At 35.1% G+C, this 20,983-nt stretch overlaps 1 protein-coding gene across 3 annotated transcripts in view; it reads left to right on the plus strand.

Annotated features, from left to right (window-relative positions):
- The window catches only part of Nav3 (neuron navigator 3), a 747,442-nt gene that overhangs the window by 191,304 nt on the left and 535,155 nt on the right, over positions 1–20,983 (plus strand). The gene's annotated exons all lie outside the window — the stretch shown is intronic.

Genomic DNA, 20,983 nt, shown 5'->3' on the forward strand with positions numbered 1-20,983 from the left:
GTAGCAAGGGGCAGAGACCCAATGTATACATTTTCATTATGTCACAGCAGCTGCTCCTGAAATCTCAGTAGCTCAGAGAAATAGTAAGTTTTTAAAATGGCAGCGTATTCTGTTACACAAAGCCAGCCCTCGGCACTGTTTATCACAGTATCTGATGTGTCACACTTTCAGTCACTGCCTTGTGACTTGATTCTTTAGACTAACTGGCCACAAGCAGTCATTTAGCCCACAAGAATGCATGTGCCTCAAAGAAAAAGAGAAGTAGTTATGGATGAGCACTACAAATTTCTACCAGAATAGTCATGAATTCACTGGTTATTAAAAAATTAAAACTGTTTTGAGTGTGTAAAGCAGATGCTACCTGAAATTCACATGTCTTTGGTGATAAAATTTTCAGATGTGTGATTATTCTTGCCCTTTGATTTTGCAGAATCTCAAATTGAGCTGATTTATTATCTTTCTATAATGAACTCTCCTATCTTTTTAGGCAACTGATAGGGTAAAATATTACCCTTTTTTCTGAATTTTCTTTACTATTCATATTTATGTAACCTTTAGGTCAGCTTTAGAATCAGTGATCAGCCTAATTTAAGATACCTGCAGAGTTGTGTAAAGTGACTTTGCCTCATCAGTATGTGCATGGTCTCTATAAAACCTTGAAATTATTTTTTAGAGTCAGGTTGCTGAGGTCTCATTTCAGCTTTTTTACTTAATGGTGGCATGAGCTTAGCAAAACTTGTAGGCTTGGTGACTGTTACCTCATCTATAAAATGAGGATACGAAATGCATCTATCGGGCTAGGGATTTAACTCAGTGGCATAAGTGCCTGCCTTCCAAGCAGGCATTCGTGGGTTTGATCCCTGGTACCGATAAAAACAAAAAAGACCAAAAAAAAAAAAAAAAAAAAAAAAAAAAAGAAAAAGAAATGCATCTATCTTTTAAGTCTATTAGGAACTTGAAGTGTGTTGATATTTGTAAAACTTTTATTATAATGCCTGATACATGCTAAGTTTTGTATTTTAATTTAAAATTAATAAAGTACAATGAATCATAATGCTGTAATAGAAAAGAAATGTGTGCGGTTAAGAATATGATACTACACTAGACATAAAGAAATGCAGTCGCTCATGATGGTGGAGAATGGCATTAGGTGTGGGTGTAGCAGTACACCAGTCTGTCTGGCATTGGTTTTCAGAGTGCCTGAGCTGTCAAGGTACTTGATATGATGTATGAGGTCATCTGAGAGGAAAACATTTGATATTCTTGAAGAAACATTAACATTCTTGTCAGGGAACAAATATCCAACCTCCATCAGGAGAAAGCTACTCAGTCTCTCCCCACAAAGCAGACTCCTTTCTAATAAGGCTCAGCTCTAAAAGATTCTTAGCAAAAATAAACTTATGTGATGTTTTTTCCAAAAGATGGTATATTAAAAAGAAATGATCATGCGTATGCAGTTACAAACTATAATTCTGGATGCATTATTTTTAAATCCTTTGGAGTATGTTGGAAATTTTGATGTGATTGTAGTGCTGTTTAAATATAGTTTTTTAAAAAAATAAATTAGGCTTAATATTTGAAGAATAATGAGATCTGCAAGGGAATAGCTATGTCTCACTGTGGCTGTTACTACTGATGGTAATTTATAATGCTCATGATAAATTAATATTAAAATATGGAGATGTATCAACTGAAATGCAAGCATACTATTTACATTGCTAGCTGCAACATCACATGAATCACTTTCATTTTAAAGTATTAAGAATCCTTGCCTTGCACTGAAATAGCAAGGCGTACAAGAGATAACTATTATCGCCTTGCTAGCACGGTGATACACCTTTTTTATTGCAGAATCAGGGAATAATCCTCTGAGATTTTTTATTTGAAGTAATATGGAGTGAATTTTTATTGATTTGTTATTTCATTTAAGACATCATTTTGCCTCTTGCTCTTGCTGTCTTGTAGTATGAGTGTTCAATAAATAACGTTCTTTTTTCTGCGTGTTGCCACCTAAGAAATTGTTTGGCTCAAAAATAAGGCCGTTGTTTCCATAACACACTCTCTGCTCTGTTATTTTGCATAGCAACTCTAAGTCTGGTCTTTCTAATTGTTTTATGTGATGTGAATTCTGGTTGTGATATCAGCAGTGGTCTGTGGTTAGCAGCCAAATGTCTGTTTCCCGTAGCCATGTTGCAGACCCGTGTGCTCTGTATTGCCCCTGCTTGATGATGACGTCTGACCCCTGCCTTTTGTGTGTGCTTGGTAATTGGTTAATCATGTTCACCTCTGAATGATGATCAGCAGCCGGGCCTATGAGGCTCACAGCAGCCAAATGTAAAAACAACATCACAAGCGAGACACTCATTTCAGGGTCTGATTCAGCAGGGAGGCTTGCTGTGACTCAAGCCATATTTTCATAGTCAGGAAAACAAATAACTATATAGAGATCTTTGCAGATTGGGCTTACTAAAGTTTCCATAGGTGGTTCATTTTGGCTGTAATTAGAAATGAGAGTGCTGTTACTTGTAGAATACTTTAATAAGAAAGCAGAGCGTACAATTTTAAAATGGCCCATAGTAGGATTTTTGTAAATATGTAATAGATTTTATGGGACTAGATCAGAAGGCATCTTTGGTGATTTCCTCAAGTTCATTCCCCTGTGAAACTGCTGTGCAGTGCACTGAAACTGCCTTGATGGAAATTAATTGAAATGGGAAGTGTTGCTCCTGGATCCTCGTGCCACGCCCGCTTCCATCATCCTGGGCTTTTGTCAGGTGTTGATTATAGAAAAGGATGTGATTGGCATTACACTGGCTGCACCAAACTAGAGGTTAAACTTTTGTTCTAAGCTAAAAACTTTCCAGAGAAAATATGTTCATATTTATTCTTAGCATCCCACTTGATCCTCTTCTACTATGGTATTTTTTTGAGACCAAATCTCACTATATAGCCCAGGATGGCTTCAAATTCACATCGACTCTCTACCTCAGCCTCCTAGTGCCGGGATTACAGGTGTACACCACCACACCTGGATGTATTACTTTTATAAGAATTTAGTTTGCTATATTCTACATTTTACCCTGAAACCCCTTGGCCAGAGACAGAAGAATAGAACTGAGTACATGCCTTCAATGACTACATCCCATCAATGATGCGTTTGCAATGAGGGACCTCGCTGACAGCCTACTTATTATAGTCCATAATTCAGTTCACTTTCCCTAAACCAAAAGTAGATTCAGGTAGTAATACTACACAAAAACTCATTTTCCTATCTAGATATCAAATTTAATGTGATTCTTAAAAGGCCACAGAATTATACCTTTTGAAAAATGTTTATTTCAATTCTTGAATAAAATGTTTGAACCAAACACATATTTTGAAAGCACATAGTGACCTGTATGAGATTCTTAGTAAGTTTTAAATAGAAAAATACTTTAGTGATTAATCTTTCAACATTTAAATTCTTTCTGGACTATAGAAGTAGTGTAAGTAGATGCTAAATTGTGTAGACACTGGTAATATAAAGTAGAGGGGCGGAAGGAAAATATGTGTCTATGAGTAGAAACATAGGTAAGTGCTGTGAATATGTGTATTTTTTACTAGCAATTGAGAGTCTTATAAAGATTTTTCCAAACTGTGAAAGTACTAAGTAAAAAATATAATTTTAATATAATGTTTCTAATACCAAGTTAATAAGTGTTACAATCATGAACTATATTCCATATGAATATTGGCTTACAATTTAAGTTTAGATCTTAAATGATCTTTTGGTCTTTCCTTGAATTGCTTTAGTTTATTTAATAGAATCTGAGTTTTTCTATTATAAAAGACGGAACCACGCATGTTAAAAACAAGGGAGAATATGTGTACTGAAAGGATATACAAAGGGATCTGCTTCAAGACAATTTAAAATGAGACAGTGATGGGGTTTAAATGACACTATGATGGCCATCAGAATTCAGCCTAGGTGATAGGTACACAGGTCACCACGCTACGCCCTTTACTTCTGCATACATTTGAAAACATCTATAAAAAGAAAAGAAAAACAGAAAGCGCTCGTCATTTCACCTCTCAGAGATAACTGCAATACTGCATCACATGACATTTCAGTCCGTGTGCGACTATGGCTTTCTCACATTGTAATGGGCTTGAACTGCTGAAGCCTATTAATACAGTGGCAATCGCGGTCCAACCTCAGTGTGCTACTCAGGTTGTTAGTGCTGTGTTTAAAGAGGGATTGTCTCCTGCAGGGTGAGAGGAGGGGAAGCAGGCGAAGCACCAGAGGTAGCTCCTGCTTTCTTATGCTTCCTGCTTTGTACTGTTCACCTTCTTCTAAGTGAATACGTGGAAGAGAGGCCAAGCAGAACCTCAGGACAGTTTTACTCAGACCCTGCTGAGTGAAGACGCTGTACTGCTGCCTCCTGCTCCTCTACTCCAGAGCTCCTGTGTGCATTCCTGCGTGTAACCCACTCACCTGTCAGTTTCATGTTTGTATGTTCTTCTCACATCCTGAACTGCTTAAGAGAAGGTAATTCTAACAACTTCCGGGCCAGATTTTTAAGTGACAGAACTCTACAGTTTCTTTATATATCACCAAACCTTTCAGAACAATAATCCTATACATTCATTTATTTATAAATCTCTGATTTGTCTCAAATGTATTTAGTTATAAATCTCTTCTTGTAACATCACTTTGTTTAGAAATTCGCAGTGAGTTATTAGCATTATTAAAGTAACTATTTGATTGAAGGTTGTTATGAAAATTAGTAATTCTCATCATTGTATTTTCATTATTTATTCATTTCGTTTTTTTTTCCCTCAAAGTCCTGCTCTAAAATACCTTTTTTTTTTTTTTTTTAAGGATTCTGTATTTGATGTCCATGGGTTTATTAGACCCAATTTCTTAAAAAATATTCTTTTCAAAATTTTATTTTCCCTCAGTAAGGCTAACCAGATTTCTTTATGGAACTGAAGGTTAGTCTGATATCTAGACTAGAAGCCCTGTCTCTCCAACGTGGCTGAAAAAGCTCCTTTATTTTTTTCATTTTTGGTCAATAGACTATTTTGTTGCTTTTCTTGACAATTCTGCATTCTCACTTACTGAAGATGGAGTCACTTCTTTTGAACTTGTTCACATAAGGTCTTTCCTAAGGTGTAGAAGGCACATCATTTGTTTCCTAAGATTGCTTTAAGCTCCTTTAGAAAGCCAGGGATCTACTGGAGTATTTGAGTTACTTCCCTTCTCGGGGTTTGGTAGCCGAAGGGCTGATCTATTTAATGGTTTAGCTGCCCTCTTAACACATCTTCTACTGCTAGTGACATTTATTTTCTAGGCTTTAATGCTTCAAAGAGCCTTGACTGAGAGCTCTTGTCTCTTCCAGTCTTCCGTAGCATCTCCTCAGCTTCCCTCTTAGTCCCGATGGCCTGCTCTCTTGTCCTTTTCTTTGTCCTCCTTTCTTTCTCCTTCTTCTAGTCCTGTTGCTTTTTCTCCCTCTTTTTCTCTTTACTTGTTTCTCTCCCTTCCGTTGCCATTGTGCAATTATGTAACAATTATGATTTAATTAACATAAAAATTGCAGCTCACTAGATGCTATGATATCTTAAAGTCACTGCAAAAAAGTCGAAATCAAATATTGAAACAATTAAAGATGAGTCTGGCAAGAGTCTACCTGCTCTTAATCCAGAAGTTCTTTTTTATGGTTGTGTTTTTATTCACAGATTTCTAGGGAAAGGACTTCACTGGAAGAAGGACTAAGGAAAGTCTGTGTAATTATAGCAAACTAAAAATTAGAAAATTTGCCTCCCTTTGTGGATGGAAGAGACAGCTTCCTAGTCACTATTTACCAAGATAGGGCTGAGTGTGTTAAGGCACATCTAGTCAATGTGCTCCAGGTCTGATGCAAAATAGTGAGCTAGAATATAAGGCCCTAATACTATTTTAAACTGAGTAATGCCAAAAGAGTTACATGAACAAAACAAGGAGAGGGGGAATGGGGCTAAACTTTCTTTTTTCTTTTTTCTTTCTTTTTTTTTTTTTTTTTTGGTCTTTTTCCTTTTTATTGGTACCAGGGATCGAACTCACGACTGCCTGCTTGCAAGGCAGGCGCTTATGCCGCTGAGCTAAATCCCCAGCCCCTGGGGCTAAACTTTCTGCTATGGAGTTAATGGTAATAAAATAGACTCAAACACTCATTATGATAGGGTTGCCCAGGGATACTGTTACAGAGATGCTACGTGGAGTAAGTATGCATGTAAGTTAAAGTAGAGTCTATAAATAATCTTGCCCACCTCCGTCATATACCTTAGATAAGAGATAAGTTTTGTGTGTGTGTGTGTGTGTGTGTTATGCTTTTTCGGTTGCAATTCAAAGGCAATCCAGGAGTAGTAGTGTGTCATTGCTTAAAATCTGTTTAGGAACTCAGGCTAATTTAACTTCCCTGGTATGTTTTCAGTATGTGGCTTCCATGTCAACACCTAAGATGGCTTCTGTAACTCTTGCTGTAGTATTTATCTTCTAACTAGTCAGAAGGAAAATTTCAAGTGATTAAATGTGCACTTCCTCTAAGAACAGTGGCACAAATGAATTCTGCTTAGGTTGAAAGTAGTCACACCAGCTTCAAGGGAGACAGGAAAGTGTTTCTAGCTCAGAAGTTGTTTATCAATTGTCTTAATCATGTTCCTGTTACTGGGACAGAATACCCGGCACCCACAACCTGAAGGGTGAAAGGTTTATTTTGGCTCATGGTCAGCTGGCCTGAAAGCAGAAACAAGATGGCCAAGAGTGATGGCAGGGGAGAGCATGTCAACTCATGACAGCTAAGACACAGACAGGGAGAGGAGGATCCAGAGAGGGTCAGTGTAGCCTCACGACTCACACCCTTGCTGACCCCCTTTTTCCAACAAGGCCCCACAGCCACGTGGCACATTTAACTAAAAACTCATGATGAGTATAGTACCCACATGTTCTAATCACCCTCCAAAACACAGGAGAACTTTATGGGACATTGTAGATCTAAACCATAGCACCTACTTAATTTTCAATTTATGAAAACCATGATTAAAAAAAAAGTGATGTATATGCATGAAAAACCAGTGATCCTACAGGAGATATCAGGCAATGCATGGCCTGGACAAACCAATGAATGTCTTAGGGAGAACCAAGCCTCTGTTTCCATCACTATTTGGACCTGAATAATATCATTTACCACCTGGTAAGATGTGATCTTCTTGGATGCACAGGGGGAGAAACTGCTGTGGCAAGCGTGCAGCTTCATGTGCTCATAATTGTGAATAGTAAAATAAATAAGTACTGTATTCTATTATATCACCAAAAATTATGAAAGAAGCGAAGTTTGTACAGTACAGAAAATACTCTTTATGGCTCCCTGAAGGGTTTCTCCTTTTCCATTCCTTTTACAAATGAAAAGGAATGACTTTCTTATGAGTGCTGGTTTCTATTTTCTTCCAAATATATCTGTGGCCCCTCTAATGGAAAATTTTCACAGTAGTGTACACTAGAAAGCTTCTTATTCTCTACTTAACATAGAGTTTTCAATATTGTATAGATAATCTTTGCTCTTATTTGTTTAGGACTAGTGTCTAAATGTGAACTATAATAGAAAATAAAATGTAGACTATTGAGTTAAAAACCATGCTTTTTATTATCTGAAGCCAGGAGGGCTGAGACACATCTCTAAACAAAAAATGTGTTTTTGCTAAGAGCATCTGAGAATTGTAATCCACCAGTGAAGGCCATGGTGAGGGCCTTGCCTAAGCAATTTGCAGAGAATAGGAAACAGAGGTACAAAATCTTACAATATTAACACTATAATGATTCTTACAGGGAACAGGAAAGAAAAGTGGCTATACAATCCAGTCTATTTCATTGTCTATTAGGCCAGGAATCTTTATTGTTTATGGTAAACATAAATCCTCTATAACAAAAACAGCAATATAGATTGAATTTTTTTATACTTAAGAGCAATTTAGAGAGAGGTGAATGCTCCATAACAGACAAGAAGTTCCATCTCAGCAACTCAGAATTTTTTCATTTCCTCACTGTCATTCTCTAGGGTGTTGTGATAGTCACTGGTAGAAGCTATCTTACTATGCAACACTATATTCCAAAGACTAGGAAAGAGGAAACAGAAAATTACTGCACAAGCTGTTTTGAAATTACATCATGAGTAGGGCATATGTCATTTGTGCTTTCATTCCATTGGAAATAGCGTCATCAAATAGGTAAAATTTTCAAACTGGAAAGTGGGGAGTGAAGTCTCTCATTGTGATATTCTAAGACAGTGATGGCAAACCTATTAGAGACCAAGTGCCCACAGTGCAAGCCCAGACTGGCTTATCAGAAAATGATAGCTCTGTAATGAAACCTGAATCCTGAGTTTTTAGTTGAGGAAAAAACCCTCATACATTAACATCTTTTGTCTTAAAAGAAAAACAAGTATCAGGCATGCCACAGGTACACCCCCACTGCCCTATGTACTTTTAAACCTTGAGGATCAGTGGAGAATTCCAGCAGGTAACAATTAGTAATCTCTGTTCTCAAGACAGTTTGAAGGATCAATATGTTTTATGAGGGCATGAATTTGGGTAGAAAAGGTGAGAAATGTTCCTTCCCCAGAGGGAACCAGGCAGAGAACATTCTGGCAAGGAAACTGGAAATCAACTTGTTTTTAACTTAATTTTCAAAATAATTTGGCTGGCCAGATCTGTGTTTATACTCTTACGATTATCTAGAAAAAAAAAAAGATTGTTTATTTGTTGTCACTACAAGAAACAGCCATGTGTTTCAAATCTCCCTCCTAAGAGCCTGATTTCACGAAGTAAATGAGTCTATATATAGACTAAATGTAAGAACCTGATCAAATAAAAGGTTTGATTAAAATTACATAATAAGGCACTGCATGTTTGCAAGCATACATCATAATTTTTTCCACATAATGTGTGCTATATCATCTGGGTTATGACCTGAGTTATTGGAAATATTGTGTATGTGCATTTCCCTCTCTTCAGAGCTCAAACCCCATTTTAGAACTATTACTGAAGATCGAATTGATGTCAGCCAGGGAACTGTAATTTCCTGTCACTTGGCCTTGAATTACTAACATTGAGTTTTCAGGCAATAAACAAATTTAGTTGAAAGATGCAAGCTTTTTTTCTACTTATCATTAGTACCTAAAAATATGAATCTTTTTATAATGTTCCATCTCCATTACACACACAATTATTGGCTTAGAATGATATTCAACCTTCCTTGCTTCCTTATTTTTTTCTTGAATTAATCAAGCCCAAACTTCCTGCTGAAAACCAGTGTACATTCTTTAAATGCAGGCTGTGGAGCCAATTTATCTGATAAAGGCAAAGAACCTACCATTTCCCGGTTACAGAAATGAAGCAGAGCATCTATGTTTCAAGGAACGTAATATTTTCTCCTGCTGTTTTTATTTCTCTTGTGTCTCACAAATGGGAAAGATGGAATTTTATAAGATCGTCATTTGCGAAGCATAATATTAAACAATTTTTTAAATGTACCTTTTTGAATACTTTGTTAGAAAAGAGAAAAGCTGGTTTTGTTTTGCATAACTGGCTTGCTGTTTTCTGAAAGCTTAAGCACAAAATTGTGCTGCGTTCATGTTGACATTCTGGTTGCTAGGTTTTCTTTGATGCCACAAAAAGGAGCAAATTCACATTGGGAGGGCATTTATGGGGCAAGCAATAGCACCGTGACTCTGTTTAATTGTGTGCATCGGAATCAGTTAGAGCATAAAGATTTTCTGGGGTTGACTTGATGGATTCAAACTCTTTGGCTGAAGTAGTGAGATGGAAATATCACTCAGAGAGGGCTGGGGGATGGGGAAAAGCCTGAGGCTTTTTCCTCCTCCTGATTTAAAAATAACCTCTGACATATAGGAGGCTCTGGAAAAAGTTATTAAGGGCAGACCCAAGGAAAAGCCCATTTTCCCATTGTGTGGGACCTGAACTAACACAGTGGTCAAGCTGATTATATTCTAAGAAGGTTGATAGAGTGCCTGGTGCCTGCACTTGTCATCGGAGGTCTGTGGACAGTTTTCTCATTTTTTGTTTGTATACATTGCAGGACATTTATCAGTCCCACTCCTCACCTAAGCAATAAATGCAAACTGTACTATTCAGCTAATGGGTGATCAAAAAATATCCCCCCAAACGCTAAATGCCAGGTAGGAGGACAGTGTGCCCCTGCGGAGTTAGTTGGTTGGTTGATTTACATGCTAAAAGTACTATTATATTCTATAACTTCTTACATATTTAAACTATCTTTGTTTCATTGTGGACTACTTTAGGTGTTAAGCAAACATAAGCAAAATGAGCAATAATAATTAATTTATGTATATTCAACATCTAGCTTTGTTACATCTTAGTATTTTGCTTCAGAGAATCTTTGAAGAAAAGAACTATTGTATTTTTACCAAAAGCTGCCTTTGTAATCCCCCGATCTTCCAAATTCTCACTTTAGGAAAAAAAGATTGCTATCCTGATTTAGGATTTATCTGTTACTGTGTTTTCTTTGTAACAATTCTTAGGCTTTTACCATATTTCTCTTTATTTCTGTTATTTTATATTCAGATGTTTTAAAACTTAATCTATTCTTCTGAAGTTTCCTTATTTGATGAATAATTACATGAAGATGTTTATACAGATATATGAACTTTAATTCATTCATTTTAATGTTATACAATGTGAATACACATATGTGCCAGAATTTACTAAATTTCTGATTAATATTTACAGTTTTTACCACTATCAAGGAGACCATAATTATTTTCTGCATCCTTTTAGTCTACAGGTTTATTACTAGAAAGTCAACTGAGGAATCAAATCTACTGAAATTCAACTTTCTTAGATTCAAATAACTCACTAAAGTACTTGTACCAATTACAAAGCTACCAGAAGTCTATGAAAGTTTTGATAGTATTAAATCTTTTTTTAGTACTTGTTGCTGACAACATTTAAACATTTGTAATACTGTTTCAGATGAGAATGTTACTATCTTGAAATTTTTTGTAATACGCCAATTACTGCTTTTCACCTGCTTATTTACCATCCACATTTCTCCTTGTGTGGGTTGTGTAAGTGTATTTTGCTCCTTTCTCTATGGACTCATTTTTGCTTTTGTAAAAGTACTGTTTTCAGTGTGCATACACAAGTGTATATGTATATATATATATATATAAAATTTTTGTGTCTGTACATACATATATGTGTGTATATATTCTCTGGCTTTATTATATGCTGACTGTTGTATCAATGGCTATTACCAATTTTTTTCACTAAGGTTTACATTTTTATGTTCTTTTAAAGCAGAATTTTATATTCTCTTGTCTTTTGTCTTATATTTATAATAAACAGTTGCTCCAGGCATTTTTTAAAGTTGTCAGTTCTTACTGAGTTATGTATCAGTAGTATCTATGTGAATGTGTTTCCAATTCTAAAAAATATATTCTATTATAAGATATGTTTTTCTCTTTGGCCAACACTGTGTAACTTTATGTATCATTGCTGTATATAAATTTTGATATTTGGAATACATGCATTTTTCTTAATTGTCTTGGCTCTTACTATCCTTTATTTTTCATATAATTGCATAATTAGTTTTCAAGTTGCATAAAATTATATGTTGAGACTTTGACTAAAATGGAATTGAACTTATGGAATATTTGTAAGAAAGTCAACATCTTTATAATATGGAATACTACTTATAAGATGTGACATTTCTTCATTCATATAGCATAGGTACTATATATATCTTTCAAATAAAAAACATTAATCTCTAGTTTTATCATTAAGACCATCACATTCTGTTTCTCTTTCTACTGGGATTTGTTATAAAATATTTTTTTCACTATTTTTATTGTTATTGCTGATTTAATGACACATTTTGCTGGAGTACAGCATGAGATAACCTAGTTTATTCTAAATAATTTGTTTATAGATTTTCTTGAACCTTTCATATAATCAATAATACTGAATACAAACAATTTTCTCTAATTTTCTTGTTCTTGTGTTTGATATTGACTTTCATTTAACTGTTTTTTTTCTTACCATGAGAATAAATATCTATTGATTAATGATTAGTAGTCTAGAAGTAATATAGGCATCGCTAATTTCTTCTTGATTTTAGGGCCTTATTTCTTACATGTATTATAGCTGTATTTCTATCATATTTGTTATTAGTATTTTTAGTAATTCATGCGAAAGTTCATGTAGTTAACACTTTATATTTTCATTAGATTTGTTCCATTTGAAATATTCTTTTGTATTTAAACCATGAATGAGTTTTAATGTTTAAACAGCTTTATTTACCTACTAGCCTTCTAATATTGTTATAAAGATGCAGTACATTATTATATATAACGACTGATCTGATATCCAAATGAAGAGGGGGATATTCTGGCCCTGCAGTCATCTTCTGCTAGACAGGCCTCTTACCTCTTTCACTTGGAGCTTTGATCCCTATCTTTGGTCTTTGTACTCATATTTCTGATTTGTTCACAAATAAATGAAGCAACAAATCAGTATCTTAATTTTAGGACTATATATGGCCATTTCATCTTTAATAGTTAAAATTCCTACAGAAATTTATAATCATTTTTCTTGGTTTTTATCTGTACAACACAATACTTACATTTATTTAGGGAATTGTTATATATAAATCACGTCTTGATCATTTTTATGGGCTTCCTCTTACCCCTCCCTTCCTTCCTCTCTGTCCCCTTTTTCCCCTTCTCCAGGTTTTTTTAAAAAAAAATTTTTTTTTGTCTTTTTGAGACGGTTTTACTACATAGCCTAGGTTGGCCTCAAACTTGTAGCAAACCTTCTGCCTAAGCCTCCTGAGTGCTGGGATTACAGGCACACGCCACCACGCCTAGCTTCCTCTCAAATTTTTAATGGTTTCTAGATCTTGAATCTGTTGCTTAATCAATAATGTAGTCATGGAGATTGTTTATTCTTTCACATCTTTAAATTAGAATAGAGAAAGCAGAGCCCGGAGAAAATACATGAAATGAAATAGACTTCTTTATTTTTGTATTATAAACTTGAAAAGTTCATGAAGCCTGATTTAGGACACAGTTTTTGTGATAACTAAAAGTGTCAGAGTTGAACTGAGCTTTACTTTCCTCCATTGTCTGAATTGGGGGGATGCATGAACACTCTCGTCCCTTCTAAACACCAACAAAAAGTAATGAGGTACAGGTTATGTAACAGTAGCAAATATTCCAGATTAAGTGTGGAAATAATGAGAAAAGAAATAAATGGGTAGACTGCACGATTTCACTTATGTGAGGTTTCAAGAACAGGGAAGATAAATCTGTGTTGCTAAAACTCAGAGTAGTTATCACCTATATGACTGTAATGTAAGAAAGTTTGTGAGGGAGTTTTCTGGAGTCTGAAACATGTTCTGTATCTTGGCATAAATGGTGGTTAACTCAATCTATGAGTATGTAACAATGAATAAGTTTTTACACTTTATTCTATGCATGTGAAATCTCAAAAAAGAGTATGAATAAAACAATGAAGAAGTTCAGAAGAGACCCAGGGCTTTTCTAAACTATTACTTATGTTTTTGGTAGAATGAAACAATTATATTGGTACCTTTTCAGCCTCAGAGGAAATTATTTGTGTATGTGTGTATACTACTAGTATATTAATATATCAGGGAATAATTGATGAGTTTTAGTGAAGTAGAGTGATTAAGGTTTGTATTTTTAGAGATAATTTTGGAAATAGTACAATGGATAGTTTGGATCCTTCTAGAAGGCTGTCCTTGGTGCCTTTCTCAACCTCAATAACTTCTATGTTTGATCTTCTTTTCAGACTGATGACTTCTATATCTAGGAAACTCATTCAAAATGTATCTTTTTTTTAAGAAAAACTTTTTAGTGGAATTAATTACTTCTATATTACATAATGCAAATATTGGTTATATTAGTGTTTTGTTTAATTTTCACATTGTATAAATTTTATCATTCCTGCAAATTATGAAATAATTTCAATTCAAAATTTGCATGTTAACTTCATTATACTTATAAACACATCTTTACCCCCCTTGCTACCACATTTCTATTTTTTCTTTCTTTGTTCCTCTGTCTCTCTGTTTCTCTGTCTCTCTGTCTCTTTCTGTCTCTGTCTCTCTGTCTCTGTCTTTCTGTCTCTGTCTCTGTCTCTCTGTCTCTGTCTCTCTGTCTCTGTCTCTCTGTCTCTTTCTGTCTCTCTCTCTCTCTGTGTCTTTCTCTTTTCTGTCTTTTTTCAATTCTTTTTCCTTTCCCTTCCTTCTTTCTTTTCCTGTTCTTCATCCTCTAGGGTCTTCGCTTTCACTTTTGCAGTACGATGGCCTGCACTTAGGGCTTTCACACTGAGCTCCAGCTCTAGCCATGTCTGATTATTTGTTTCAACTTTCTATTTTTGAGACAGAGTCTCACTAAATGGCTAACTTGCCCTTGAATTTGGAGTCCACTCTTCTCAGCCTCCCTGGTAGCTGGGATTATAGGCGTGTACCACCATGCCTGACTCACCTATAGTTTTTGTAGGCGAACTGGGGAAGAAGGGAATGGTACTCAGTTTTTACTATTGTAAAATGGCTTGTCTATCATATATCTCAGGGACTTTCGTGGCTATTGATGTGAGATTTGGAAATATTGTACTCCTTCTGAGCTCACCCTTTTACTTGGGTAGTGGCTTCTCCTAGTTGAAAATTCCAGATTTCCTCTCAGTGTCTGTCTGTTTCTCCGGGAATACCTACAACTTCTTCTAGCAGGAGAATTGTTAGCTTGCAAATTATTCTTTTGATCAAGATTTCTTTTACTAAATGAATTTAATAAAACATTCTTCCCCCAAACACTATATCTGATTCCTGAGATTTTCCTGTCAGTTATCTAAGATCAGACAGACCCATAATTTACTTCTTAATTATGCTACTGTACCCTGTGGCCACAGGCCACTTCACCCTGCTATAGGCACTTGGTCTCTGTATCTTTTAGATTGCAAAGAATACACTCTCAGAATCTGAGCTGGACTGTAACATGTAACTCAGTCAGTCAACCAGATGATCAGCAAGTCTCTTTCCAAAATCTCAGTTCTAAATATCCTTTTTTTTTAGGGCCAGGGGTTTAGCTCAGCAGCACAAGTACCTGCCTGGCATGCACAAGGCTGTGAATTTGATTCCTGGTACCCACTCCCCCGAAAATAAAATAAAAAATTAATAAAAGTTTTTTTTTTATCCTTGCTATGAGCAAGAGACTCGTGGGTGAATCTGAGCAGTGTGGAAAGATATTTTTCTTTTCTTTTTTTGCTATACTCTGAATTAAAACGAAAGCCTTCATAATGAGCTATTTCCTAGCTGCTTTTCATTTGCTAATTCTGAGAAGGGTCTCCCTAAGTCACAAATTGCTCAGGACAGACTTAAAATTAATTTCCATCCTCCTGTTGGCCTCCTGAAGCACTGGGGTCACAGGCAAGTACCACTATACTCAAAGCAGCTTGGGAGAGTCCTTTAAAATGTAAAAACAAAATTACTCTATTCTTAAAGTGATGGAATTTTATTATCAGTCTCAACCATTGCATCATATTAAATAAGAAAAAAAGAATGATGGAGAATTAATATGACATATTAACAATTACCTTCATATGAATGAACAACTTTTCAAAATCTTCATGTGAATAATTATATTTTTTCTAGCTTCTTTACAGTTTTATCTTACTCTTTTCCACAAAAGGAAGAATAAGTCATGTTTGATTCCTGATTTAAAATGAACTAAAATACCTTCAAATTAATATTTATGTGCATAATCCATTTATTAATTCCACACGAATTGCCTTTTGTTGTCAGTGTTAACTCAGTGGTGTTCTTATCTTTTGATGTTGACAGAGTTAAAAAAAAATATACTACTGCTTTTAGTAGCATATAATTCCCACTGAACTGTAGACTTAAGGACCAGGACTGGGATTTTAAATTTGACTATTTTGGACCTGTCCTTTGCAATGAAGAATCATATTAGATAAAATAGATAAACTTGAATAAGTTAGAGGACTAGTGATTTTTTAAAAATATTGTTCATTTTATCATGAAGAAAAGGATTCAAAAGGTATGGTTGATATAATATCTCACTCTTACTACACTACAATATGGAAGCTGTTTGGGGAGTTAGGATGTCAGTGCATTTTTGTGACATTCAATGAACCTTGTTGTTAGCAAATGTAACATTGTATTCAGTTAAAACTATGTGTCATAGTCTAAAAAGGAATAGCACCTGTTAATAGCAAGGTTCATCAGTTAAACTTAGGTGCTTTTTGTTACTTATGGGAAACATTATTGTCCCATTATTGTCCCATGTCACAGGATACTGAAGACATGAATGTATCAATTTTTTCTTAATTCTTTTATGGGGGGTGAAGCATATTATACATTTGGAAAACTGCAAAATGTAAACATCTGGCTTGAAGCTAACATGCATATAATGCCCATATGAGTAAAAAATTAGGAGATAGATAGGACTCTGGTAGATTAGCTAATGGTCAACTTGTAACACCTCGCTGAACTGAATCAGCATTGTTCTGGGAGGGGAAGGCCCACCTGAGGACTGCTGATAGCAGTTAAGGGGAGAGCTGAGGGGGAAGGTGCTGTGCTGTTGATTCTCCTGGAGAAACTTCCTGCTGGCTTTCCTGATATGAACTCAGCTGTTCTCATCATGGGAGGAGCTTGGGTCCTCACTGATGCTGAGCATGGCTGTGATTGGCACTTGTCTTACCTTGAGTGTCAATTTCTGGCTCCAGTGCAGATCCCTCAGCCACTGGCACAGGTCCCATCCCGCTGGTACAGACTTTCTAGCTTCCACCACAGATCTTTGGGCCTTTCCAGTATAGATCGTTGATTCAGACTTTCATGAGACGTTGTTGTGGGGCTTTAGGCCTCCAGCTGGACTTCTGGAAGGCATTACCATGGGCTCCAGGTCTTCAGCTGGACTTGTGTAGAACATTGCCTTGGGATTCAGGCCCTCAGCTGAATTCTTCTGGTCTCTAGTGTGTGCACAGATCTCTGGCACTCTTTGGCATTTGACTCTTTGGGTGAATATTATAAAGTAATCCTATAAATTATGTGTCCTATATTAAATCTATTTCCTTGCAAACCCTGACTACAACAGATTCCATTTAAATTTCAGTCAAAAGGTCCTCCTCCACTCCCTTACTAAAAATGATAACTACCCTTACTTCAATAAAATGGTTAGTTTTGCCATTTTTCGGAACTTTATTGCAGTATTCATCTGTTTTGAGCTTCTCTAAAAATCTTATTATTAGTGAGATTCTAACATTCTGGTATGTATGTATATTAATTTTATCTATAGTTATCTGTTGAATAAATATGCCATAAATCATTTATTCATTCTAATGTAGTTGAATTTTTTAAAAATTTTTTCATCTTTTAGTCATTCTGAAAGAATATTTTTATGTATGCTTTAATGTACATATGAATATATTTTTAAGACTACATGCCTAGAAGTATTATTGGTACTTAGGTATGCATATATTTGAACTCAGTATATAACATTAATTTTTTATTAAAATATTTGTATTGATTTTCACTTTAACCAGCAGTATTCTTGCTGATTCATATCTTTGCCAACAATTTTGTCATTCTTTTTCGTTATTTGGGTTTTAGAAATTAGATTTAATGTGATTTATTTAGCATTTTCCTGATGCTAGTGAAATCCTCACTTTTCTCCGTGTTTATTCATAGATCCTCTTCTTTTCTCTCAGATATTTTCTTTTATAATCTGAGATTGACAAGAAGTCTAGAAAAGAAGTACAGAGAGATGCTCTGTCTCCTTTACCTAGTATTGCCAATGTTAATATCCTGCATTACTGTTGTACAACATTGCAACTAGGAAATTGGCAAATGGTACAGTCCACATAGCAAGTATATTCATAATTCACCAACTTTATAGACACTTACTTGTGTGTGTATTCTATGCAATTTTATCACATAAAATAGATTAGTGCAACTACCTCCACAGTGAAGATACAACATACTGCTTCACTGCTACAGTTCCATCCTGCAGCTCATTTTAGCAGTCTTCTCCGATTCTTAACATGACAAACACGAATCTGTTCCCTATTGGTATTAGTATTGTTATTGTTATTATTATTTTGAATATCTTATTCAAATATTTTTATGCACTGATACTTATTTTTATTACTGATTTTCATATGTGCATATACACACATACACATCTCAAATACTTTTCCATCATATATATTCCACTTATATTTTCTCATTAGTTTAACAAATGAGAATATCGATTCTAAATATACTGAATCATTTTTAATGTTGTATTCTTGTGCATGTTATCTTTCCCTATCCTCAGATCACACAGGTATTCTCCCAGATGTTTATTGTTCTATCATGTGTACATCTATAATCCTCTGAATATTGATTATTCACTATTGTGAAATAGTTTAACTATTTATCCATTGGATAACTAAATCATCCAGTACTCATAAAAAAGATTTTCCCTATGGCTTTGTAATTCCACTTTTGTTATACCAAGTGCCTGTTTTTGTGGGACTTCTATATTCTGTGGGCTTAGATGTCTACCATTGCATCAATTATACACCATTTATTTACTACTGGTTTAAAATGTCTTAATATTTGTTATTCTTTACCAGTGTCATATATTAGCTTGGTCTTTGACATTTATACATATTACATTTTAGAAATTTTTTTCTCAGGTTATAAGAGGGAACTGGGGTTTGGCAGTGTGCTAAATCTATAAATATTTTAGACAATTTCTAAATTATAGAATTATAATTATATTCCATTTCTAAAGTATAGAGTCTTCCAATTTGTGAATAGTCCTCTACTTATTGCCTTTGATGCTGTTTTACTATGTTGTCATAAAATTATTGCTTTTATTGGACTTACTCCAGAGCATTTGCTGTTTTTAATGTTACTGTAAATTGTATCCTTTTAAATTTGTACTTTCTTAATGTTTGTAGCTGTTATGGGGACACACAAAGGCTTTATGGGTATTGTTTTTGTATCTAGTAAAAACTTGCTGAGCTTATTCATTAATGTTAGTAATTTATTTTTGGATATTTAATGGCTTCTAGGTAGATCATCAAAATACTTACAAATAATAAATTTTGCTTATTCCTTTCTACTGCTTCCCTGCCTCAGCATCTCTCTCCTCTCCTTTTCCTGCCCTCATATTTTCTTGTCTCAGTGGAATAGAATCAGTGGTCAGCTGATGTTCGTGTGTCTTAGGTGATCATATTAAAAGGTTTTTTTTTAAACTTTTCATCAATATGCATGATGTTTTCTTTTTGTGAATACATTTTTCAGATAAAGGAAGATTATGGAAATGTCCTCCTCTATTCCTCATTTGCCAAGAAATTTTTTTTTATTCATCAATGTATAATTTATCAAATTATATTTCTGCACCATTTAAGATGAGCATATCATTTTTCTTCCTTATTTCTTTAATGTGTTGTATTACACAGTTTTAGTCTCAAAATTTAAAACAATTTTTTGTTCCTGGTATGGAAATCAATTTGAAATTGATGTATTATTCATTTTTACATTGCTGGATTCTGTTTACTAATGTTTTTTTTTTTTTAGGCTTTTTCATCCATATTCACCAATGAGATAAATCTACTTTTATTTCATACAGTATTTAGCAAGTATTTCTTTGTTTTAAAAAACCTTCTCTCATTCAACATGGCTCTATCATGAGTATGCTATCTTAAGTAATGCTATCACTTGTTTGCACATCCACCTAATCATGCAACTCAGACCCAATTACCAGGTTTGTGACCTCTGCCTCTTAAACAATGTTTTGGTTTTGTCACTCCTCAGGCTGTCAGCTCTGTTTCTAGTTCAGGATGCTACTATCTGTTCCTTTCCTTGTTCAAATACTGCCTCTTAGATTTCTCTGTCACATGTTTGGTTTGTCCTGATTTTCTATATTATAGTTAAGATGAAATTTTATAATCACAAACCTATTTATGCTGCATGCCTTCTTAAAAGTTTTCAGTGGCTCTTCTTTGGATTTCTTTCAGCTCCTCACATTGGCCATGTTCTCTCTTATGTCAGAGCTCTTTCCCATGTGTTTACTGTGCTGTGCTGGTAGCATTTACAATTGCGCAAAGGCTAAAATATCTGCATGGCAGAGCAGAGCAGTTGAAGAAGAAGCAAGTGGATGCCAGGCATGAAATAGCATATGGGGAGGTGTGAACAGCCATTTGGAAGCTGATGATTCAAAGTCTAGCTGTCTCCTTTATCATATATTTTATTCTTGGCTTGGCATGTGTTGTGGGGATCTGGTGGTGAGTTCTTCAATGGAACAATTTGTGACTGACCCTCATGCTTATGAGAAATGTGCAAAGGACACTTTCATTCAAAGGAAGTAACCAGGGAGTTGAAGAATTTGGGTAGAGTGATGCTTGAAGAACTATCATATTAGAGAGAAATTAAACATTTTATGTATATTGATGTTTATAAAGATTATGAATAATAACAAGTAGACAGAAGTATAGAATTATAGGCTTTATCTTCACATTCAGAAGGTCTAAAGACTAAAACTGCCTCAATAGGAGGACAGCCTTCTGAGGCAATGTTTCCTCTTGTTTGACATATCCAGGTTGTGGCTGGCCAGTTGTGGAAAGAGAATTTACACTCTGGGGCATTAATTTCTAAGGTATGGTTTCTATGGAAAGAATGCAAGAATCCCCATTTGGGAGGGCTCCAGGGTGAGTCTAATATGCAGACAGGTTTACAGGGCCCAGTAGGAGAGGAGTGCTCAAATCCCCTACACTTGAGTGCATCACAAGTATCTACAAGAGATGGAAAAAAAATCAAATATCTAATCTCTGCTCTCTAGCTTCTATTTTATCAGGGATAGAGATAAACACCAGGAATCTACCTGGTTAAGGTTATTAT

The sequence above is a fragment of the Cavia porcellus genome, unplaced genomic scaffold (assembly GCF_034190915.1).
Source record: "Cavia porcellus strain 051 isolate PalLab524CR breed Dunkin Hartley unplaced genomic scaffold, mCavPor4.1 scaffold_8, whole genome shotgun sequence".
Classification (NCBI taxonomy): Eukaryota; Metazoa; Chordata; class Mammalia; order Rodentia; family Caviidae; genus Cavia; species Cavia porcellus.